This window comes from Bos taurus, chromosome 17 (genome assembly GCF_002263795.3).
Source record: "Bos taurus isolate L1 Dominette 01449 registration number 42190680 breed Hereford chromosome 17, ARS-UCD2.0, whole genome shotgun sequence".
NCBI classification, from domain to species: domain Eukaryota; kingdom Metazoa; phylum Chordata; class Mammalia; order Artiodactyla; family Bovidae; genus Bos; species Bos taurus.
This window is the reverse complement of record NC_037344.1, coordinates 353761-379906: the sequence shown is the minus strand read 5'-3', so window position 1 is coordinate 379906 and position 26146 is coordinate 353761. Positions and strand designations below refer to the sequence as shown.

The 26146-nt window shown below is 38.7% G+C and overlaps 1 protein-coding gene across 3 annotated transcripts in view; it reads right to left on the bottom strand.

Annotated features, from left to right (window-relative positions):
* KLHL2 (kelch like family member 2) overlaps positions 1-26146 on the bottom strand; it is a 171581-nt gene that overhangs the window by 131362 nt on the left and 14073 nt on the right.

Genomic DNA, 26146 nt, shown 5'->3' with positions numbered 1-26146 from the left:
CACCAGGCTCCCCTGTCCATGGAATTCTTCAGAAAAAATACTGGAGTGGATAGCCATTCCCTTTTCCAGGGGATCTTCCTGACCCAGGGATCAAACTGAGTCTCCTGCATGGCAGGCAGATACATTACCATCAGAGCCACCAAGGTATAATAGTAGCTTATTAGCTGATGTTAATTAACTAGTAAGATAAAAACAAAGGCAAACCAGTATGAAGTCACACCCTGGGATAGGTCACATGGAGTGTAATGCCACATTATAGATCAAAGACATGCTTAGTTTTAGTATTCAATTCCAGCAATAACATATTTTTAAAACAGTACTTGCAGACAAGAGAGATTTGACCAATCTTCCTATCATTCAGCCAGTTTGTGTCTACTGAATGTAGACACATTCTTATCTTTTCAAGTGTGCATGCTCACAAGAAGTTGAATGACTTTGGATGAGGAGAAGAGAGCTACAAATAAAACCCAGCAATAAAAATAACAGAAATTTGTTTTAGCCATCCATACCCAAAGTATACATGGTGAGTTTATATTTCTACTATGAGAAATGCTGGACTGGAAGAAACACAAGCTGGAATCAAGATTACCCGGAGAAATATCAATAACCTCAGATATGCAGATGACACCACCTTTATGGCAGAAAGTGAAGAGGAACTAAAAAGCCTCTTGATGAAAGTGAAAGTGGAGAGTGAAAAAGTTGGCTTAAAGCTCAACATTCAGAAAACGAAGATCATGGCATCCGGTCCCATCACTTCATGGGAAATAGATGGGGAAACAGTGGAAACAGTGTCAGACTTTATTTTTCTGGGCTCCAAAATCACTGCAGATGGTGACTGCAGCAATGAAATTAAATGATGCTTACTCCTTGGAAGGAAAGTTATGACCAACCTAGATAGCATATTGAAAAGCAGAGACATTACTTTGCCAACAAAGGTTCGTCTAGTCAAGGCTATGGTTTTTCCTGTGGGCATGTATGGATGTGAAAGTTGGACTGTGAAGAAGGCTGAACGCCGAAGAATTGATGCTTTTGAACTGTGGTGTTGGAGAAGACTCTTGAGAGTCCCTTGGATTGCAAGGAGATCCAACCAGTCCATTCTGAAGAAGATCAGCCCTGGGATTTCTTTGGAAGGAATGATGCTAAAGCTGAAACTCCAGTACTTTGGCCACCTCATGCGAAGGGTTGACTCATTGGAAAAGACTCTGATGCTAGGAGGGATTGGGTACAAGAGGAGAAGGGGACGACAGAGGATGAGATGGCTGGATGGCATCACTGACTCGATGGACGTGAGTCTGAGCAAACTCCGGGAGTTGGTGATGGACAGGAAGGCCTGGCGTGCTGCGATTCATGGGGTCACAAAGAATCAGACATGACTGAGCAACTGATCTGATCTGATCTGATCTGATGTGAAATCTAATGAGGCAATTGACTAAAAAAATTAAAGTCTTTCAGAATGAAGGTATAAATAAAGTTGCTAATTAGTAAAATCTGCACTTATTCACTCATTCATCAAATATCTAAAGTGCATACAGGGCACCAAGGACAATGTCAGTTAATTAACTAGTAAGATAAAAACAAAGGCAAACCAGTACGAAGTCACACCTTGGGATAGGTCACATGGAGTGTCATGCCACGTTATAGATCAAAGACATGCTTAGTTTTAGTATTCAATTCCAGCAATAACATATTTACCACATGTTCACCACAATAAATAAGACAATGCCCATGATAGTAAGGAATCTACCCTGGAGGCTGGGAAAGAGACAAGCTAACAGACACTTACAAAATGAAATGACAACTATTAGGGCAAGTGTGGGAGGTTGGAGTACACAGCACACAAGCCAAGCCCTAACATACAGGAAAGCTTCGGAAAGAGAATAACTTCTAAGGGCTCATGTCTGGAGAAGAACAGGGGTTACACAGGCCTCATATAAAACTCAAATGATACAGAAAAAAGATAGACACTCATCTCCCAAGTGAAACATCGTAACAAATGGTCCTTCTCAGGAAAAAACTCCTTTGAAAATAAATCATACCCAAATATATCAACACACTCTTTGGTTTTCAGGTATCAAAGGAGTGAATTCCTAAGACTGGAAAACCCTATTGTTTCTATATATATATATATATACAGAAGCCTTCCCTACACTGGGAAGGCATTCCAAGACCTTCAGTGGATCCCTAAAACCGCAGATGGCACTGAAACCTGTATGTACTGTTATTTCCATACATATATACCCATGATAAAGTTTAATTGATAAATTAAGCATAGTAAGAGATTAACAACAGTGATAATAAAACAGAACAATAACTATACAGTAATAACAGTTATGTGAACGTACTCTCGCTCTTCCAAAATACCTTACTATACAAATTTAATGTGTTTTCCATCTTAACTGAGCAGTTATCATGCCCTGTGGCTATAACTTTCACAGTTTGAGGTGTGACAGCAAAATTAGCACAAATTTCTTTTTCGTTTTTCACAATTTCACAAATGGAAGGTTTATTCTTACCACAGATCTTAGCAACCTCAGCATATGATGTTTTTTTCTTAAGAACATTTACACTTTTCACTTAAAGCTTTGGCATTTCTGAATTGCCAGGATCACTTCTCCTGCACTTGGGGCCATTATGAAGTAAAATAAGGGTCACTTGAACATAAGCACTGCAACAATCAACCTAACAACCAAGAGAGCTGCTGAGTGACGAATGGCTGAGACACACTGGGCAGAGGGGTGAGTCCCATTTCAAGCTGGAGCAGGCAGGACAATACCATCACACAACCAGAACAGTGCTCAACTTAAAACTTATGAATTTTGTTTCTGGAATCTTCTATTTAATATTTTCAGACTGTAGTTGACCACGGTAACCAAAACCTTGGATAAGAGTGGACTAATGTATATCTTCTTAAAGTTAGAATGTGCCATTAGGCTCTGAGGTATCTAAAATAATTGGTAGTTTCAGGAAACAAGAATTTACTTTCGACTGGAGGTGGGGGTGGTGGAGAGATTACATAGCATCTGTCCACCTTTCTTCCTCAGGTGCACAGGAAGAGGCAGACTTGGAGCTGGTTAAGCTGCTTCATCAAATGCTGGCTGCTTAGCACAAGAGGAGGTGAGATAGAAAAACAAGCTGTTTTAATTAAATCAGTCATATTTAACCAAACCTCCTATAACTGATAATGTCGTTCAACAGACAAGCGAGATGTAACCTAGCTAAAATGTCAATAATCTTGAAGAGCAACACAACTCCATAACAAGTGGTAGCACCATCAACTTTTTCTCCTTAAAACAATGATGGTTAGAATGGGAATTTCTGTAGCAGTGAAGCACAAGGAAAACCTAGCTGCTGGTTCACCACCACATTCAGAGTCCTGAAAAACAGCAGAGATTGTACCTGCTGAAATTTCAAAGCAAAATAAGAAAGGGTGAGGGCCAACTATGGTCAATGATTTAGAAAGTGCCTTAAACAATAACAGGATCCCAGAATAGAGAATTTCACATAGAAACATGTCACAAGAAGATGTGGCAAGAAGCACATTACTGAGTATTTGTAGAGAAGGGAAGGTAAAGAATCCAGATTTAAGGACTTCTAAGAATACTTGGTCATAGTTAAGAGAGAAAAAAAAAAAACACCAATAATTGGAAATAAAGTGAAAGAAGATATGAGCAACAGGGAAAAGATAATAGGGATGAAGCAAAGTGGAAACATGAGGATTTTACAGAGAGGAAACAGTAATGGTAGAAGTGAGTTCTGAACACGTGTGATGAAAAAACTACGTGCAGAAAAAGGAAAATATGTACAAGGAAAACATCTTCATTAAAAATTATTTTAAAAATCTGATGAAATAAAATATGAGCTAGATATCCTTGCTGTTACTGTTGATGCTGTTCAGTCACTAAGCTGTACCCAACTCTTTGCAACCCCATAGACGGTAGCACACCAGGCTCCTCTGTCCTCCATTATCTCTGGGAGTTTGCTCAAATTCCTGTTCACTGAGTCAGTGATACTATCTAACCTTCTTATTCTCTGCTGCCCCTTTCCTTTTGCCTTCAACATTTCCCAGCATCAGGGTCTTTTCCAATCTGAGTACACCTCATTGGAAAATGAGGAGTGCAGAGCAATTAGTAATAGCTCCAGAAAAGATGAAGCAGCTGGCCAAAGCAGAAATAGCACTCAGCTGTGGATGGGCCTGGTGGTGAAAGGAAAGTTGATGCTATAAAGAACAATACTGTATAAAAACCTGGAATGTTAGGTCCATGAATCAAGGTCCATAAATTGGACATGGTCAAACAGGAAATGCCAAGAGTGAACACTGATATCTTAGAAACCAGTGAACTGAAATGGATGGGAAAAAGCAAATTTAATTCAGATGACCATTGTATCTACTACTGGGAGCAAGAAATGGAGCAGCCCTTGTAGTCAAAAGGAGAGTATGAAATGCAGTACTTGAGTGCAATCTCAAAAATGACAGAATTACCTTGGTTCATTTCCAAGGCAATCATTCAGCATCACAGTAATCCAAGTCTGTGTCCCAACCACTAATGCTGAAGAAGCTGAAGCTGACTGGTTCTATGAAGACTTACAACGCCTTCTAGAACTCACACCAAAAAATATGTGCTTTTCATCTTAGGGGATTGGTATACAAAAGTAGGAAGTCAAGAGATAACCAGAACAGGCAAGTTTGACCTCAGAGTACAAAATGAAGCAAAGCAAAAGCTAACACAGTTTTGTTAAGAGAACATGCTGGTCATAGCAAATACCTTCTTCCAACAACTCAAGAGATGACTACACATGGACATCACCAGATGGTTAATACTGAAATCAGATTGACTCTACTCTTTGCAACTGAAGATGGAGAACCTCTATACAGTCTGCAAAAAGAAGACCTGGGGCTGACTGTGGATCAGATCGTGAGCTTCTTATTGCAAAATTCAGATTTAAGTTGAAGAAAGTTGGGAAAACCACTTGGGTATTCAAATATGACCTAAATCAAATCCCTTATGATTGTACAGTAGAGTTAATGAATAGATTCAAGGGATTAGATCTGGTAGACAGAGTGCCTGAAGAACTGTGGACAGAGGTTCATAATATTGTACAGGAGGCAGTGTCCAAAACCATCCCAAAGAAAAAGAAATCCAAGAAGGCAGAGTGGTTGTTTAAGAAGTCTTTATACAGATAGCTGAGAAAAAAAGTGAAAGTCAAGGAGAAAGGGAAGGATATTCCTAACTGAATGCAGAGTTCTAGAGAATAGCAAGGAGAAATAAAAAGACCTTCTTAGCGAACAATGCAAAGAAATAGAGGAAAACAATGCGGAAGATGAGAGATCTCAAGAAAATTGGAAATATCAAGGGAACATTCATATAAGAATGGGCACAATAAATGATAGAAATAGTAAGGGAACTATCAAGCAGAAGAGAATAAGAAGTGGTGATGGATACACAGAAGAACTATACAAAAAATGTCTTAATGACATGGGTAACCACTATGGTGTGGTCACTCACCTAGAACTGAACATCCTGAAGTATGAAGTCAAGTGGGCCTTAGGAAGCATTACTATAAAGCTAGTGGAGGTGACAGAATTCCAGCTGAGCTATTTAAAATCCCAAGAGTTGATACTGTTAAAGTGCTGTACTCAGTGTATCAGCAGATTTGGAAAGCTCAGCAGTGGCCTCAGGACTGGAAAAGTTCAGTTTTCATTTCAATCACAAAGAAGGACAATGGCAAAGAATGTCCCAACTACTGTATAACTGTGCTCATTTCACATGCTAGCAAGGTTATGCTCAAAATCCTTCAAGCTAAACTTCAACAGTACTTGAAATGAGAAATTCCAGATGAACAAGCTGGGTTTAGAAAAGGCAGAGGAACTAGAGATTAAATTGCCAACATTTGTTGAATCATGGAGAAATCAAGGGAATTCCAGAAAAACATCTGCTTCTGTTTTATTGACTATGCCAAAGCCTTTGACTGTGGATCACAACAAACTGTGTGACATTCTTAAAGAGATGGGAGTACCAGACCAACTTACCTGTCTCCCGAGAAACCTGTATGTAGACAAAAAATAACAGTTGGAACTGGACATGGAACCACTGACTGATTTAAAATTGGGAAAGGAGTATGAGAAGACTGTATATTGTCACTCTGCTTATTTAACTTATATGCAGAATGCATTACATGAAATCCCAGACTGGAAGAAGCATAAGCTGGAATCAAGATTGCCAGGAGAAATATCAACAATCTCAGATAGGCAGATGATACCACTCTAAAGGCAGAAAGTGAAGCGAAACTTAAGAACCTCTTGATGAAGGACAAAAAGGAGAGTGAAAAAGCTGGCTTGAAGCTCAGCATTCAAAAAACTAAGATCATGGTATCTGGGCCCATTATTTCATGGCATTTCCTTCCTCCTCATACCACACGCCTTCTGACTTGGGGAGGCTCATCTTCTACTGTCATATCTTTTTGTCTTTTCATACTGTTCATGGGGTTCTCCTGGCAAGAATACTAGAGTGTTTTGCTACTACCTCCTCCAGTGGACCACGATTTGTCAGAACTCTTCACTATGAACGGTTTATCTTAGGTAGCCCTGCAGAGCATGACTCATAGCTTCACTGAGTTACCTAAGCCCCTTCACCACAACAAAGTTGTGTTCCATGAAGAGGTGATCAGTTCAGTTCAGTTCAGTCGCTCAGTTGTGTCCGACTCTTTGTGACCCCATGAATCGCAGCACCCCAGGCCTTCCTGTCCATCACCAACTCCCGGAGTTCACTCAAACTCACGTCCATCGAGTCGGTGATGCCATCCAGCCATCTCATCCTCTGTCGTCCCCTTCTCCTCCTGCCCCCAATTCCTCCCAGCATCAGAGTCTTTTCCAATGAGTCAACTCTTCGCAAGAGGTGGCCAAAGTACTGGAGTTTCAGCTTTAGCATCATTCCTTCCAAAGAACACCCAGGGCTGATCTCCTTTAGAATGGACTGGTTGGATCTTCTTGCAGTCCAAGGGATTCTCAAGAGTCTTCTCCAACACCACAGTTCAAAAGCATCAATTCTTCAGCGCTCAGCTTTCTTCACAGTCCAACTCTCACATCCACACATGACCACTGGAAAAACCATAGACTTGACTAGATGGACCTTTGTTGGCAAAGTAATGTCTCTGCTTTTTAATATGCTATCTAGGTTCGTCATAACTTTTCTTCCAAGGAGTAAGCATCTTTTAATTTCATGGGTGCAGTCACCATCTGCAGTGATTTTGGAGCCCCCAAAAATAGCATGACACTGTTTCCACTGTTTGCTCATCTACTTCCCATGAAGTGATGGAACCAAATGCCATGATCTTCGTTTTCTGAATGTTGAGCTTTAAGCCAACTTTTTCACTCTCCTCTTTCACTAAGGGGTGATACTCTTAGCTATAATTCAAATGAGAAACATCAAGGTAAGATCTTCCAGTTTTCTGACTTTTAGGAGGGGAATCTGAAGGCGAACTCTGAAGCATGCTAGTGGGAAATCAGCAATGCCACAAAACAGAAGAGAAAAACAGAAGCAAGTTCACTTACTACCATCCATTCTTCACATCTTTGAAATGTTTAATGATTCTATCCATGGTCAATAAATACCACCTAATAGGAAATCTATCACAAGTGCTTAAGATACACTGTAGAAGATTATAAGCTAACTTGAGACTGTTAGCTTCAAAATGTCTCTTAAATTTTCTTAAATAAATGAGTTTGCTTGAGTTAGGGCTCTTCCCAACTACTCTATCCTTCAAGGAATGTTTTATATTCTACTTTAGTACAACAAGAAAACAAAAGAAGCTAATAATGTTTTACTATAGAAACATATGTATATATACACACACATATAAGTTAGGAATTAAAAAAAAAATTCACACCCTGTGCAATTTCCTAAAACCTTTTAAAAAACAGTAATATGCAATATAAAGCTATGAAGTGAAAGAAAGCCAGCCTCATTTCAGTTTATTGTTTAATTCACTTGTGACCTAAGAAACAAAGTACAAATAACCAAAGAAGAGCCAAAACTCAGTGTTTTCATAGATGCAAAACAGATACAATCTTAGTAGTGATCTGTGTCCAGGATGTCTCAAGTCCTAAGGGAAAACTACAATAAGCAATCCCTTAAGACAGACCTCAGGCTCTTATGTTTATCCTATCTTCTAGAATGTAAAACTGTTATAACTGAACAATTAAATATTTACAACTTCTGTGTGATATACAGGCAAACATTCAAACTTCTTCAATGATTTACTAAAAAGTTTCAACTCCTAAATGTAACTTAAGGATCAATATTTGTTGCTGTTATTTAGTCACCAAGTCATGTCCAACTCTTTTGAGACCCCAAGGACTATAGCTCACCTGGCTCTTCTCTCCATGAGATTTCCCAGGCAAGAATACTGTAGTATATTACCATTTCCTCCACCAATGGATCTTCTTGATTCAACGATTAAAGCCACATCTCCTACTTAGCAGGTGGATTCTTTACCACTGAGCAACCACAGAGGCCCAAGGATCTATATTAGCTTCCTTCTCAACAAATAATAGGTTGGCTCCCACTAATACTCTTTGAAACTTTTAAAATTCAAGTCCAGTCTTATCCCATATCCTAGAAGACAGTCGGGAGAAGGCAATGGCAGCCCACTCCACTACTCTTGCCTGGAAAATCCCATGGGCAGAGGAGCCTGGTAGGCTGCAGTCTATGGGGTCACTAAGAGTCAGACATGACTGAGTGGCTTCATTTTCATTTTTCACTTTCATGCACTGGAGAAGGAAATGGCAACCCACTCCACCGTTCTTGCCTGGAGAATCCCAGAGACGGGGGAGCCTGGTGGGCTGCCGTCTATGGGGTTGCACAGAGTCGGACACGACAGAAGTGACTTAGCAGCAGCAGCAGCAGCAGCAGAAGACAGTCATTTTTGCTTTCTTTATTTTAAATGCAAAACGTTAAATCCAAGAGTTCTCTTCTGGTTACCTCAAAAAGCTCACAGTGTAATGTCCTCAAGTAAAGGTGTACTGGGGATACAGCCTGTTTCTTTGTCTACTTTGTAGGCCCAATACACTCTGTTGCATATGTTAAGCACTCTGTAAAGGTTACTGCTTTGCTTTTGAAAATGTTAGTGTGTTAGTGCTTTGAAAAACTCCTCCCTTTGCCAAGCCACGTCTAGGAAATATACAGAGCTGACTTCCCCACCAGAGATGTGTTTTTGTACCAGACTCGCTCCGGTACTCTTGCCTGGAAAATCCCATGGATGGAGGAGCCTGGTGGGCTGCAGTCCATGGGGTCGCTAAGAGTCGGACACGACTGAGTGACTTCACTTTCACTTTTCCCTTTCATGCATTGGAGAAGGAAATGGCAACCCACTCCAGTGTTCTTGCCTGGAGAATCCCAGGGACAGGGGAGTCTGGTGGGCTGCCGTCTATGGGATCGCACAGAGTCAGACACGACTGAAGCGACTTAGCAGCAGCATCTTTCACTACACTGAAAGGTTGTTCCTCTGACATCACTAGCTTTACAATGCTACACCCTGTCTCAGAAACCTTCACTGATTCCCACTGCCCTGGGAATTAAGTCCCAATAAATCATCATTTAAGCCTACCATAATTTTGACCTTTTCTACAGACTCCCCAACATGAACTATTTTGATGCACGTTACCAAACAAGATACATTTGGCCCGTCCCTAGTTTGTGCAATTATCTAGACCAGGAACTGCCTTTCGTCTCCAGTACTTTTTATGAATCCTACTGCACCCCTATCAGGCCCAGCTAAAATCATTTCTGTGAATTTCTCTTGTGAGAACCCTCTTCAGAACCCACATTTTGCACACAATCTTCCACCACCTAATTCTCTTCTCTACATCTCCTGCACAAAGGGCATGGGCAATGTCAGACACTGGCTCTGCTGGCTCCCACACAGCCTTCCAGACATGCTAGCTGACTTCAAAGGAGAACTAGATATCTATAAGTACTTATTGAATACACTGTTTAGAAGTGACCTCAGGGTTTTTAAACAAAATAATTTTGAGTTATTCAAGCTCATATTGAGATAGGACATAGAGCTATATCTGGGCCTCTGAAGTAAAAGAAATGAAAAACTAGTTTAAAGAAAAGGTAACACTTCACTTTTATAAGCTTAAATCATAATTCTTAACTTAAATTAAAATTCTATAACTTACTCCTGGTCCTTCTATTTCCACAACCATACCTTACGCCAAGTATAATTAGAAGAATAGTGAGGTGACTTTTACTTCTAAAACTTCACTTTCATCAGTCAAATGTTCATAAAAACACCCCAGTGTACAGCTGATATTCTACCCATTAGAAGTGACAGCCCAAAAGCAGAATGGTGAGAACAAGAAGCTCTCCCTTCCCAGAAGTCAGGAAACTACTCTCAGCTACCCATTTCTGGCAGCAGGAAGTTGATGCAAGAATAGGAAATAACTAAAGATTTTCAGCTGTACAAGCAATAGACCTCTTTAGAGTTTTTTAAAGAATTACATAAAATTTGCAATAAGGGGTAAAAGAAAAGCGAATGACATTTTTTAAAAAAAAATTTCTAACGAGCCCCAAAGAGAGTTCATTTTTTAAAACACTAGTGGTCAGTGATTTCATTTAAACAATCCTTGTTGTGGACCTGGCAGTGAAGATTCAGCTATTCAAAGCTTATCTTTCTTTCTGAAAACCAGTACCAACTATTAGCCTGCTTGTATGCTAGCTACTGAAATGGTACAACACAAAGAACCAAAGCAGACTGTCCACAGCCACACAATTCACGGCCAAAATGGGACAAACAGTTGAATGAAGGGTAAAGCTAAATAATCCTTGAAAGAGACAAGGGCACCATACAACCTGCAGGGAAACAGGAGAAAAACCTCATAGGCTAAGAAAATGTCAGGGAAGCAATGAAACTTAGACTACATTCCTTCCACTCCCCTCATAGTTATGGCTCAAAGAGGTAAAACAACTGGCAAGGCCAAAGACTTCGTCCCAAAACTTGGGTCATCTTCCTCAGGGGAAGGTGAGCTAGTGTGGCCTTCCCAGTAGTTAAGCGAGTCAGACCTTCATCAGCAGGGGCCTACACATACATAAGTGAAAAACCAGGCTACCAATTCCATAGAAGCTGGGGGAAAGGTAAGAGGAATAGGCCTATTAAAAGTCAACCTTTACAGACTTTTCAAAGAAAAAAATGTCTCAACATAACCACACTATTTTTCTTACTTTTATTTCAATGTCACTTAATAACTACCACACTTTACATCCCAATAACTATTTTTCCAACCAGACTGACTGAAACAGCAGGGCCAGACCTGCTGGATTATTCCAACTATGTTTTCTCCCCAAAACTAAATGAAAACCTACTGATTGAAACTGATGTCAGAGCAGCACTAGGAAACAAATCAAATATCCAATATTCAGTTTAACTTTCCCTCATCTTTCTCTCTCCAATCCACTCTCCACCCAGCAGCCAGTGTGTTTTGTTCAAAATACAAATCTGATCATGCCATATCCCTGCTTAAAACTCTACAATGGCTTTTCCCATGGCAACTCCTGATAAAGACCAAAATGCAGAAAGCTCTAAGAATGCTGGCCTTCACGAACCCACTCAGCCTCCTCTCTTGCCATGATACCCGACCCATCTGACTCCAGCTACGCATTAGCCCCAGTAGGAGGCTGGCTCTCTCCCACCACAAGACTTAGATATTGCCATTCCCTATGCCTAACTTCATTTCCTAATTTCTCTTTTCCTTCTGATGACAGCACAATTATTCTTATCCTCTCAGGGAGTATTTCCCTGACCACTGTTATCTATCTTCACAACCCTCACTGTAGCAGTTACTGCCATTAAAATTTGCAGTAAATTATCTGTATGATTGTTTCATTAATGCCTGCTTCCTATAATCAATCATAAGCCCCATGAAGGCAGCAGCCATGTCTGTTTTGGCTCACCACTGTTATCTCTAACACCCAGCAGATGAATATTCATTGAATCATGAGCTTAATTAAAGAAGCAGCAAACAAATGATGGAACAAAACAAAGGATCACCTTTCAAAACACAACACAAGAGATTAAAGGAAAGTTTAAGTCACTCCCTTCTTAGCCCAAGCTTTCAAATATATGTGCTTTCACAAAGGAAATGATGGGAAAACATATACCTTTCACAAAATGCTAGGAAAATAATACCAAGACGGTTCATTCATACTTCAGTCTTCTAATTAAAAAAGCTACTCACTTTTCATTCAACACTTAAAGTCACTCTTTTCATTGCAACGACTCAAGTATTTGAGGATACTTTAGCAATGGGCAGGTCACTACTGCCTAAAATCACTAACACTACTACCACCATCATTAAAGAGAGAGTTATATTTTTTTCTATCTAAAAACTTTCCCATATTTCATGCAGTGGAAACAAGTAACAGGGGTAGAAAGACTGATATCAGACAAAACAGACTTTAGAACAAAGTCTATAATAAAAGACAAAGGATGGCATTATATAATAATAAAGAGATCATTATAAGAAAAGAATGTACTACTTATTAACATATATGCACCTAATGTAAGAACACTTAAATATATAAAGCAAATATTAACAGACACAAAGGGAGATATGATAATAATACAGTAACACTCAATTGACATCAGTGGACAGATCATCCAGACCGAAAAATCAATAAGGGAACAGCAGTCTTAAATACCACATTGGACGTAATGAGTATCTGAAAGACATTCCATGCAAAACACCAAAATGCACATTCTTCTTAGTGCATTTAGAATGTTCTCCAGGATAGATCACATGCTAGGCCACTAAACAAGTCTTAAAACTCTGGCAAGATACAAACCCAACCAAGCAATCTTTCTAACCAGAACAGTGTGGCACAAGAAATCAAATACATGGGGAAGGAGGTGGGAGGTATATTCAAGTGGGAGGGGACATGGGTAAACCTATGGCTGATTCATGTTGATGTTTGGCAGAAACCAACACAATACAACTTCCCAAAATCTATAGAAGGCAGTAAAAGCAGTTTTAAGAGGGAAATTTATAGTGATACAGGCCTTACTCAAGAAAACAACCTACTCTACACATAAAGGAATTAGAAAAAGAATTACAAAGCCCAAAGTCATAAGGAAAGAAATAGTAAAGATCAGAGAAAATATTGAGTGAAACAGAGACAAACACACACACACACAAACCAATGAAACCAAAAGCTGGTTTTGGGTTTTTGGGGGGTTTTTTTGGTTAAAGAAAAATAAAATTGATAAACTTTCAGCCAGGCTCACTACCAAGAGAGAATCCAAATAAAAAATTAAAGTGGAAAAATAACAATCCATAACACAGAGATACCAAAAAATCTTAAGAGAATACTAAAAGTAGTTGTATACTAACAAATTAGATAACCTAGTAGAATGGACAAATTTCTAGAAACATACAACCTTCAAAGACTGAATTAAGAAAAACCAGACAATTTCAACAGTGAAACTGAATCTGTGAAAAAAAAAAAAAAAAAACTTTCTGCAAAAAAAAAAGTTCAAGACATGATGGCTTCACAGAAGAACTCTACCAAATATATCAAGAAGAAAGAGCTAATACCTATCCTTCTCAAATTATTCCAAAAAACTGAAAAGAAAGGAACACTCCCAAATTGATTCTATGAGGACACCATTACCCTGATAACAAAACCAGAAAAAGACACTACAAAAAAAGAAAATTATAAGCTAATATCTCTGATGAATATAGATGAAAAATACCCTCACAAAGTATTAGCAAATCAAATTCAACAATATAAATAGGATCACACACCATGATTAAGTGGAATCTATTCCAGGGATGCAAGGATGGTTTAATATCCATAAGTCAATGTGATATACCACATTAACAAAAGGAAGGATAAAATTCACATGATCACCTCAATAGATGCAAAAAAATATATTTGACAAAATTCAACATCTATTCAATATAAAAAAATCTCAGCAAATGTGGATAAAGAAACATATCTCAACATAATTAAGGCCATTTATGATAAATCCTCAGCCAATGATTAAAGCTGAAAGCTTCTGTAAAATTAGTGACAAGAATGTTCACTCTTGCTACTTCTATTTAACACAGTATTGTAAATCCTAGTCATAGCAATTAGACAAGAAAGAGAAATAAAAGGACTCTAAATTGGAAGGAAAGAGGTAAAACTGTTACTACCTGCAGGTGACATGATACAATACATAGAAAACCCTAACATCTCAACACCAATAAAACATTAGAACTAATAAATGAATTCAGTCAAGTTGCAGGAAAGAAGACATCTCTATTGCTTTTCTATACACTAATAATGAACTATCAGACAGAGAAAGTAAGAAAATACACTCATTTAAAATCACACCAGTCTCCATTTAATAAGGACACCAGTCATACTGAATGACTGGTCCTTCCTACCCCAGTATCTCAGCAACAGCCCTGTTTCTAAACAAACACATTCTGAAGTACTGGGCATTAAGATGTTAACATATGAATGTGTGTGTGGGTGATGGTGGGGGGGAACCTGAACACAAGACAGTGCCATACCTCCAGTCCAAATACAGTTGAGGGGGTTACTTTCAAGATGGCAGAAAAGTAAGATGAGACCACCTTCCTCCAGACAAACACATCAAAAATACATCTGCATATGAACAACTCCTTCAAAACACGTTCTGAACCCTGGTAGAGGAACCCAGACTTCACAGCTCATCTTCACAGAATGAGGCAGGGTAAAAGACAAAAGAAAAAAAAGAGACAACGGAATTTGGGACAAGAACCTGGGCCTTGGGGAGGGAGCATAAAGAAGGAAAGGTTTCCACACACATGGAAACCCCCTCTCAAGTACAAACTAGGAGAACTTCAGAGCCTCAGAGGGGAGTGCAACAGCAGGCGCTTAAAAGGCAAAACAGAATTCAGCACAGAGATCAGTGCTGACCAGCACTTCCCAGCCTGAAATATATGTCTACATGGCCACTGGTGAGAGGAGGCTGGGTACTGAGGGTTAAGTTTCAGGGGTCAGGTTCCAGGAAGAGGACTGGAGCTGACTGCTGTGAAGATACTCTGAAGAGGGTAGTATAGCAAAGCTGAGAATCCAGGGAAAAGCCTCAACCTGCTGGAGAAGCAAGGGATCATTGTCACAGGGACACAATAGCTCTGCCAGCACAAAGACAGGAGGACTTGGTCTTGGCAAGTGTCACAGATGGCACAAGCCATGGCTATGAACTGCAACCCCAGAGGTAGAAATGTTGACTACCTGACACCAAAGAAGAGCACCAGAGGCAGAACTAGCCACAACTTCAATTTGTAATCCCAGAGGAGGAATGCAGGCCACTTGGCTACCACCAAGAATACCAGGGCCAATGGAAAAGACATCACTGCAGTCCCAAACCACCAAGCTATGAGCAGGCACAGGTCATTATCCACACATTCCTGGGAGCCTATGCAGATATGCTCTGCCAAGGGACCCACAACACGGGGCCAATTGCCCTGAGGGAGCGCATGACCTGCCTCAGAATGGCAAATTCCCCCAGGAATCAGCAACAGCAGGCACATCCCACAAAACCCAATTGTGTCTCTTGCACCCCTCCATCTCCTCAGCCCGAGTAAACAGCTGAACCCTAGTAAGTAGCAACTTTCGGCCCCTCTCATACAGGCAGGAAACAGTCACAGGAGGGCAGCCTACAAGCAGAGGTGGGTCCAAAATCAAAGCTGAGCACCAGGGGCTGTGTGATCTAAGAGGAAAGGAATTCCTCCCTCCAGCCACAGGTACAGCAGATTAAATCCCCAGGATTAGTTTGAGCCTGTGGACTTTGGGGCCAATTGTAGACTTTGGAAGCAAATACAAGCTGTCGTAAGACCAGATCTAAGTCTGAGTTGACCCCACAGCACCCACAGCAGGTCCAGAGAACTTCCTAGAAACACTGGAGAGTTCCTGAGTTGGCAGATTGGCAGGAACTCACTGTGTAATGAGGACAGTGGAGGACATTCCTCTTACTACTACTTTCTCTCTGTATATATAAATAATTTTTCTTCTTCATACTGTTCCATTGTTAACTCGTTTTCATTATTCCTTTAATTTTGGTTTTACTTATTCCTCTTAAATGTGTCCATCTTAAAATCATTTTATTTCTATTTTTACAGTACTCTCATGATATTGCATTTTTACCCATGTTTTTGGTTTGGTATTTTTGCTAGTCTAATTATAAGTACTTGTTTTCACTTATGGATTTATTGACTTAACTGTTCTCTTTCATTTTTTGGTTCCTGTTTACATTCTTTTTTCTCTCTCTCCCCTGTTCTCCTTGTGAGTGTATGTTTATAAGTGTGTGAGTTTATTTAGCAATTTCTTTGACCATTTCTCACAGGGTTTTGTCTGTCTGTTCCTTGTATGATTGTTGACTTTCTTTTGTTTTATTTTGTTTTCTTTTTTCTCTTCTTTCTTTTCTGTTTTTAAGTCCCTTTCTTTCTTCTTCTCTTCTATGCTGTGCAGCTTGCAGAGTCCTAGTGCTACAGTAAGGCATTGGTTCTAGACCTCGAAAGTGGGAGACCCAAATCCAGGATGTTGGACCACCAGAGAACCCCCAACCCCGTGGAATATTAATTGGCAAGAGCTCTCCCAAAGGTTTCCATCTCAACACTAAGACCATGGCCCACCCAAAAGCCAGCAAGCTCCAAAGCCAGATGCCTCATATCAAATCATTACCAAAACAGGACACAACCCTGCCTATTAGCAGATAGGCTTCCCACAGACATACCAAGCCCACAGATATCCCAAAACACAACAATGGAAACAGCACTGCCCTTCAGAGAGACAGTATCCAGCTCAAAGCACTAGAACACAGGAACTAGTTCACTCAACCAGGAAACCTTCACAAAAGCAGAATAAGTGAGGAAGAAGAATGAGTAAGTGAATGAATGAATAAGTGATCTGGGAGACAGAATAGTGTAAATAACTGAAGCATAGCAGAATAAAGAAAACCAAATGAAAAGAAGACAGTCTCAGAAACCTCTAGGACAACATTAAATGCACCAACATTTGAACTAGAGGGATACCAGAAGAAGACAAAAAAAAAAAAAGAGAATGAAAAAATATCTGAGGAGATAAGAGTCTAAAAGTTCCCTAACGTGGGAAAGGAAAATAGCCACCCAAGTCTAGGAAGCTCAGAGAGTCCCATACAGGATAAACCCGAAGAGAAACACGCCAAGACACATATTAATCACACTCACAAAAACTAAACACAAAGAAAAAATATTAAAGCAGAAAAGTAAAAGCAATAAATAACATATAAGGGGATCCCCATAAGAATAACAGCAGATATTTCAACCAAACTCTGCAGGCCAAAATGGAGTCATAGGATATACTTAAAGTAATGAAGGGAAAAAATCTACAACCAAGATTACTGTACCCAACGATGATCTCATGCAAATTAGATGAACAAATCAGAAGTTTTACAGATAACCAAAAGTTAAGAAAATTCAGCACCACCACATCAGCTTTAAAACAAATGCTAAAGGAACTTCTCTAGAGAGGAAACACAAGAAAAAGAAAATACAAAAACAACCCAAAACAATAGTGAAAGGGAAAAGTGAATAGTGAAAGGAAAAAATATATATCATTACCTTAATGTAAACGGATTAAATGTTCCAACCAAATGACACAGACTGGCTGAATGGAAACAGAAATAAGAAGTATATGCTGTCTACAAGAGACCCACTTCAGAGCTGGGGTCACATACAGACTGAAAGTGAGGGACTGGAAAGATTCCATGCAAAAGGAAAACAAAAGACAACATAGCACCAATACTTGCATCAGATAAAACAGACTTTTAAACAAAGGTCAATACAAGAGACAAGGAAGGACATAATCATCAGGAATCAAGCAAAAAAGAAATAGGAGCACCACAATACATTAAAGCAAATGCTAACAACTATAAAAGGGGAAGTAAGACAGTAACACAATAATACTAGGGGGCTTTAACACCCCACTCACACCAATGGAGATTATCCAGACAGGAAATTAATAAGGGAACACAAACATTAAATGACACATTGGACCAGTCAGACCGAACTGACATCTACAAGAATTTCATCTGAGAATAACAGAATTCACTTTATTCGGATTACATCTTGGATCACAAATCAAGTCTGGCTAAATTAAAAAAAACTGAAATTATATCCAGCATTTTTTCTGACTACTATACTGTAGGGTTAAATATCAACTAGAGTAAATAAACTGTAAAACACAAACACATGGAGGCTAAACAATATGCTTCTGAATAACCAAGCGATCACTGAAGACATCAGAGGAAATCAAAAAGTACCTGGAAACAAATGACCATGAAACCATCACAACCGAAAACCTGCGAGTGAAGGCAGTGCTGAGAGGGACATTCACAGCAATACAGGCCTACTTCAAGAAACAAGAGAAACATCAAATAGACAACCTAACCTCGCACCTACAGGAAAAAAAAAAATAAAAAATCTCCCTTTTAATAGAAGGGGAAAAATCACGAACATTAGAGCAGAAATAAATGAAAAAGAAATGAAGGAGACAATACCAAAGGTCACTAAAACTAAAATGCGATTCTTTCAGAAGATAAACAAAACTGACAATCTATTATCCAGACTCATCAAGAAAAAAAGGGAGAAGACTCAAATCAATAAAATTAAAAGTTAAAAAGAAGTTACGACAACACAGAAATACAAAAGATCATAAGAGACTGCTACAAGCAATAAAATGGACAACATGGAAGAAATGGACATATTATCAGAAAAGTATATTCCTCCAAGACTGAATCAGGTGGTCGTGGTGGTTTAGTCACTAAGTCGTGTCTGACTCTTGCAACCCCATGGACAGTAGCCTGCCAGGTTCCTCTTTCCATGGGATTCTCCAGGCAAGAATAATGGAGTGGGTTGTCATTTCCTTCTCCAGACTGAATCAGGAAGAAATAGAAAATACAAAAGATGAATCACAAGCACTGAAATTGAATCTATCGTCAAAAATCTTCCAACAAACAAAAGCCCAGGGCCAGACGGCTTCACAGGTGAATTCCACCAAATATTTAGAAAAGAACTAACATGTACCCTGCTCAAACTGTTACAGAAAATAACAGGGGAAGGAAAACTCCCAAACTCATTCTATGAGGCCACCACCATCCTGATGACCAAAACCAGACAAAGATACCATAAAAATATTATAGGCCAGCATCACTGATGAACATAGGTGCAAAAACCCTCAAAAAAATTCCTGCAAACAGAATCCAACAACATGTTAAAAGGATCATACAACATGATCAAGTGGAGTTTATCCCATGCATCCAAGGATTTGTCAATATACACAAATCAATCAACATGATACACCATATGAACAAACTGAAAGATAAAAAACACATGATCATCTCAATACATGTCGGAAAAGCTTTTGACAAAATTCAACAAGCATTTATGATTAAAAAAAATTTTTCAGAAAATTGGCACAGAAGGAACCTACCTCAATACAATAAAGACCATATAAAACAAATCCACAAAAACATTATTCTCAATGGTGAAAAACTGAAAGCATTTCCTCTAAGATTAGGAACAAGACAAGGGTGCCCACTCTCACCAGTATTATTCAATATAGTTTTGAAAAGTCCTAGACACAGCAATCAGAGAAGAAAAAGAAATAAAGGGAATCTGTATTGGAAAAGAAGAAGTAGAACTCTCATTGTTTGCATGTGACATGACACTACACATAGAAAAACCCCACGTTTGCAACCAAAAAACTACCAGAGCTAATCAATGAATATAGTAAAGTTTCAGGATATAAAACTAATACAGAGAAATCCCTTGCATTCCTGTATACTAACAATGAAAAATCAGAAAGAGAAATTAAGGAAACAATTCCATTCACCACTGCAACAAAAGAGTAAACTAGGAATACACCTACCTAAAGAGACAAAAGATCTATATACAGAAAACTGTAAGACACTGATGAAAGAAATCAAAGATGATACCAACAGATGGAGAGATATACCATGTTGTTGGATTGGAAGAATCAATATTATGAAAATGACTGTACTTCTTAAAGCAATCCAGATTCACTGCAATCTCTATCAAAACGCCAATGGTATTTTTCACAGAACTAAAACAAAAAATTTCACAACTTATATGGAAACACAGAAGACCCCAAATTGCCAGAGCAATCTTACCAAAGAAAAATGGAGCTAGAGGAATCAGGCTTCCTGACTTCAGCCTATACTACAAAGATACAGCAATTAAGACACTATGGTACTGGAACAAAAACAGAAATACAAACTAATGGAACAAGATAGTAAGCCCAGAGATAAAGCTACACACCTATGGGCACCCAATCTTTGATAAAAATGGCATTAATATACCAATGGATTAAAGTTTCTTCAATAAGTGGTGCTGAGAACACTGAACAGCTACATATAAAAGAATGAAATTAGAACACTTCCTAATACCATATACAAAAATAAACTCAAAATGTATTAAAGACTTAAATGTAAGGTCAAAAACTATACAGTTCTTAGAGGAAAACATAGGCAGTGCACGCTTTGACATAAATCATAGCAAGATCCTCTTTGACCCACCTCCTAGGGTAATGGAAATAAAAACAAAAATAAACAAATGGGACCTAATTAAACTTAAAATCTTTTGCATAGCCAAGGAAACAATAAATAAGATTAAAATCAACCCTCAGAATGGGAGAGAATAATTACAAATGAAGCAACTGGCAAAAGATTAATCTCTAAAATATATAAGCAGCTCATTATCAGAAAAACAAATAGCCCAATCAAAAAGTAGGCAGAAGGCCTAAACAGACATTTCTCCAAAGAAGACATATATATGGCCAATAAACACTTGAAAAGATGCTCAACATCACTCTTTATTAGAAAAATGCAAATCAAAACTACAATGAGGTTATATTACCTTACACCAATCTGAATGACCATCAGCAAAAAAAACTAGAAACAATAAATGCTGCAGAGGATGCGGCGAAAGAGAAGTTTCTTGAAGTGTTGGTGGGAATGCAAACTTACACAGCCACTATGGAGAGCAATATGAAGATTCCTATAAAACTAGGAATAAAATTACCATATGACCCATCAATACCACTACTGGGCATATATCCTCAGAAAACCGTAATTCAAAAAGACACATGTGCCCCAATGTTCACTGCAGCACTATCTACAGTAGCCAGGACATGGAAGCAACCTAGATAGGACGTGGTACATATATTTAATGGAATACTATTCAGCCATAAAAAAAACAAATTTGAGTCAGCCATAGTGAGATGGATGAACCCAGAGCCTGTTATACAGAGTGAATTAAATCAGAAAGAAAAAAACAAACATCATATATCAACACATATATATGGAATCTAGAAAAACAGTACTGATGAAGAACCTATTTATAGAGAAGAAAAGGGGATGCAGATGTAGAGAACAGACTGGCAGACACAGTGGGAGAAGGAGAGAGGGCAAACTGGCAAAGCAGCACTGACATATATACAGTATTACGCATAAAATATGTAACTAGTGGGAAGCTGCTGTATTAAAGACGGCCCAGCCTGGTTGGTGCTCTATGACCATCTAGAAGGCTGGACTGAAGGTTTGAGAGAGGCTCAAGAGGGAGGGTGCACATATATATGTGTATATATATAATATATATGATTATGACTGAATCTCGTTGATGTACCACAAAGACCACCTCAAGACTGAAAAGCAATTATCTTTATTTTTAAAGATAAAAATAAATTAATTAAATAAAATCACACCAAAAAAATAAAATGCCTAAGAATAAACTTAACTAAGGAGGTGAAAAGGTTATACTCTGAAAATTATAAAATACTGACAAAACAAAAAGAAATAGATGATACAAAGAAATAAAAGATATCCCATGTACATAAGTTTTGAAGAATTAATATTGTTAAAATGTTCACATCATCAAAAGCAATCTATAAATTTAATTCAATCCCTATCAAAATACTCATGACATTTTTCACAGAACTAGAGTATATAATCCTAAAATTTACATCAAACCACAAAAGACCCTGCACAGCCAAAGCACTCTTGAGGAAAAAAAAAAAGAACAAAACGGGAAGTATCACACTCCCTGACTAAAAGGTTATCATCATCAAAACAGCATGGTACTAGCACAAAATCAGACACATAGATCAATGGAACAGAATAAAGAGTCCAGAAATAAAGTCGTGCATCTGTGGTCAATCTACAACAAAGGAGGGAGGAATACACAAAGTATAAAAACCAGTCTCTTCCACAAGTGGTGCTGGGAAAACTGAACAGTTAACATGTAAGAGAATGAGATTAGAACAGTTTCTCACACTTCATACAAAAATAAACTAAAAAACAGAGACCCCAAACCATAAAACTTCTAGGAAAAAACATAGGCAGAACACTCTTTGACACAAATTGTAGAAATATTTTTTGGATCTGTTTTCTAAGGCAAAGGAAACAAAAGCAAAAATAAATGGGATCTAATTTTACTTAAAAGCTTCTGCACAGCAAAAGAAATCATTGACATATGATAAGACAACCTGCTGAATGGGAGAACATATTTGCAAATTATACATCTGATAAACTGTTATCATTTATATAAATACGTAAACAGCTTATACAATATCAAAAACCTGATTAAAAAATGAGCAGAAAGTCTGAATAGATTTTCCAAAGAAGATATACAGATGGTCAAAAGACACATGAAAAGATGCTTAACATCTGTAATTTTCATAGAAAAGCAAACCAAAACCACAATGAGATATCATTTCACACCTGTAAAAATAGCTACCACCAAAAAGTCTACAAATAACAAATGTTGACAAAGATGTGGAAAAAAGGAAACACTCCTACACTGTTGGTAGGAATATAACTTGATACAGTCACTATAAAGAACACTATGGAGGTTTCTCAAAATCTTGAAAATAGAACTACCAACAAGTCCACTCCTGGGTACACATCTGAAGAAAATGAAAACACTAATTTGAAAATGCATGCATTTGAATGTTCACAGCAGTATTACTCATAATAACCAAGACACAGAAGCAACTGAAGTGTCCATAACAGTTGAATGAATAAAGATGTGTTTTATCTATACAATGGAATACTGGATAGTGGTGATATATATGTGTGTGCTCAGTCACGTTCAACTCTTTGCAACCCTCTTTGTACCCCACCAGGCTCCTCCATCCATGGGATTTTCCTGGCAAGAATTCTGGAGAGAGTTGCCATTCCCTCCTCCAGGGATCTTCCCAACCCAGGGATCAAACCATGTCTTTTGCACTGCAGGTGGAATCTTTACTACTGAGCCACCAGGGAAAACCCCACAATGGAATACTACTCAGTCATATAAAAGAATGAGATTCTGCCATTGACAACATGGATGGACCTAGAGGGTATTATATAAGCTAAGGGAAGTAAGTCAGACAAAGAAAAATATTCTACATGGTTGGAAAAGACTCTGATGCTGGGAGGCACTGGGAGCAGGAGGAGAAGTGGACAACAGAGGATGAGATGGCTGGATGGCATCACTGACTCGATGGACATGAAATTGAGTGAACTCCGGGAGCTGGTGATGGACAGGGAGGCCTGGTGTGCTGCAATTCATGGGGTCGAAAAGAGTTGGACACAACTGAGCGACTGGACTGAACTGAACTGAACTTATATGTGGAATCTAAAAAAGAAAACAAACTAGTGAATATAGCAAAACAAAAACAGACTCAGGTACAGAGAACAGACGCGGTTACCAGTGAGGAAAAGGAGGGGAGAGAAGGGACTGAGGTGGGGTATGAGAAATATAAACTAGTATGTATAAAATGGGTAGAAATGCAAAAAAGCAAAATGGCTGTCTGGGGAGGCCTTACAAATAGCTGTGAAAAGGAGAGAAGCAAAAAACAAAGGAGAAAAGGAAAGATACAAACATCTGAATGCAGAGTTCCAAAGAATAGCAAAAAGAGATAAGAAAGCCTTCCTCAGCGATCAATGCAAAGAAATAGAGGAAAACAACAGAATGGGAAAGACTAGAGATCTCTTCAAGAAAATTAGAGATACCAACGAACATTTCATGCAAAGATGGGCTCGATAAAGGACAGAAATAGTATGGACCTAACAGAAGCAGAAGATATGAAGAAGAGGGGGCAAGAATACACAGAAGAACTGGACAAAAAAGATTTTCATGACCCAGATAATCACGATGGTGTGATCACTGACCTAGAGCCAGATATCCTGGAATGTGGGTCAAGTGGGCCTTAGAAAGCATCACTACAAACAAAGCTAGTGGAGGTGATGGAATTTCCAGTTGAGCTATTTCAAATCCTGAAAGATGATGCTGTGAAAGTGCTGCACTTATTTGCCAGCAAATTTGAAAAACTCAGCAGTGGCCACAGGACTGGAAAAGGTCAGTTTTTATTCCAATCCCAAAGAAAGGCAATGCCAAAGAATGCTCAAACTACTGCACAATTCACTCATCTCACATGCTAGTAAAGTAATGCTCAAAATTCTCCAAGCCAGGATTCAGCAATACATGAACCGTGAACTTCCAGTTGTTCAAGCTGGATTTAGAAAAGGCAGAGGAACCAGAAACCAAATTGCCAACATCCGCTGGATCATCGAAAAAGCAAGAGTGTTCCAGAAAAACATCTATTTCTGCTTTCTTGACTACACCAAAGCCTTTGACTGTGTGGATAACAGTAAACTGTGGAAAATTCTGAAAGAGATGGGAATACCAGACCGCCTGACCTGCCTCTTGAGAAATTTGTATGCAGGGCAGGAAGCAACGGTTAGAACTGGACATGGAACAACAGACTGGTTCCAAATAGGAAAAGGAGTATGTCAAGACTGTATATTGTCACCCTGCTTCTTTAATTTACATGCAGAGTACATCATGAGAAACACTGGGCTGGAAGAAGCACAAGCTGGAATCAAGATTGCTGGGAGAAATATCAATAACCTCAGATATGCAGATGGCACCACCCTTATGGCAGAAAGTGAAGAGGAACTCAAAAGCCTCTTGATGAAAGTGAAAGTGGAGACTGATAAAGTTGGCTTAAAACTCAACATTCAGAAAATGAAGATCATGGAATCTGGTCCCATCATTTCATGGGAAATAGATGGGGAAACAGTGGAAACAGTGTCAGACTTTATTTTTCTGGGCTCCAAAATCATTGCAGATGGTGATTGCAGCCATGAAATTAAAAGATGCTTGCTCCTTGAAGAAAAGTTATGACCAACCTAGATAGCATATTGAAAAGTAGAGACATTACTTTGCCAACAAAGGTCCATGTAGTCAAGGCTATGGTTTTTCCAGTGGTCATGTATGGATGTGAGAGTTGAACTGTGAAGAAAGCTGAATGCCGAAGAATTGATGCCTTTGAACCGCGGTGTTGGAGAAGACTCTTGAGAGTCCCTTGGATTACAAGGAGATCCAACCAGTCCATTCTGAAGGAGATCAACCCTGGGATTTCTTTGGAAGGAATGATGCTAAAGCTGAAACTCCAGTACTTTGGCCACCTCATGCGAAGAGTTGACTCATTGGAAAAGACTCTGATGCTGGGAGGGATTGGGGGCAGGAGGAGAAGGGGACGACAGAGGATGAGATGGCTGGATGGCATCACTGACTCGATGGACGTGAGTCTCAGTGAACTCTGGGAGTCGGTGATGGACAGGGAGGCCTGGCGTGCTGCGATTCATGGGGTCGCAAAGAGTCGGACACGACTGAGCGACTGAACTGAACTGAACATATTGTACAGCACAGGGAAATACAGTCATTACTCTGTAGACTTTAAATGGAGTATAATCTATAGAACTGTTGAGTCTCTATGTTGTACACCTGAAACTAATAACATAAATTAACCATTCAATTTAAAAATTTTAATAAAAGTTTTCTTTTCATATGCTTTGCAATGATAAGTTAGAAACCCTAGACTAGCCAGTCCAACAGAAATATAATGCAAGTCAGAATTTTCTAGTAATCCCATTTAAAAATAAACAACTGAAATTAATTTAATAGAATTAAGTAGAATTCTATTTAACTCAAAATATCCAATATTATAAAATAATAAAAATCATTTCTAAATGTAATATTTTTAAAACTTATATTTTACATTTTTTTTGTAAT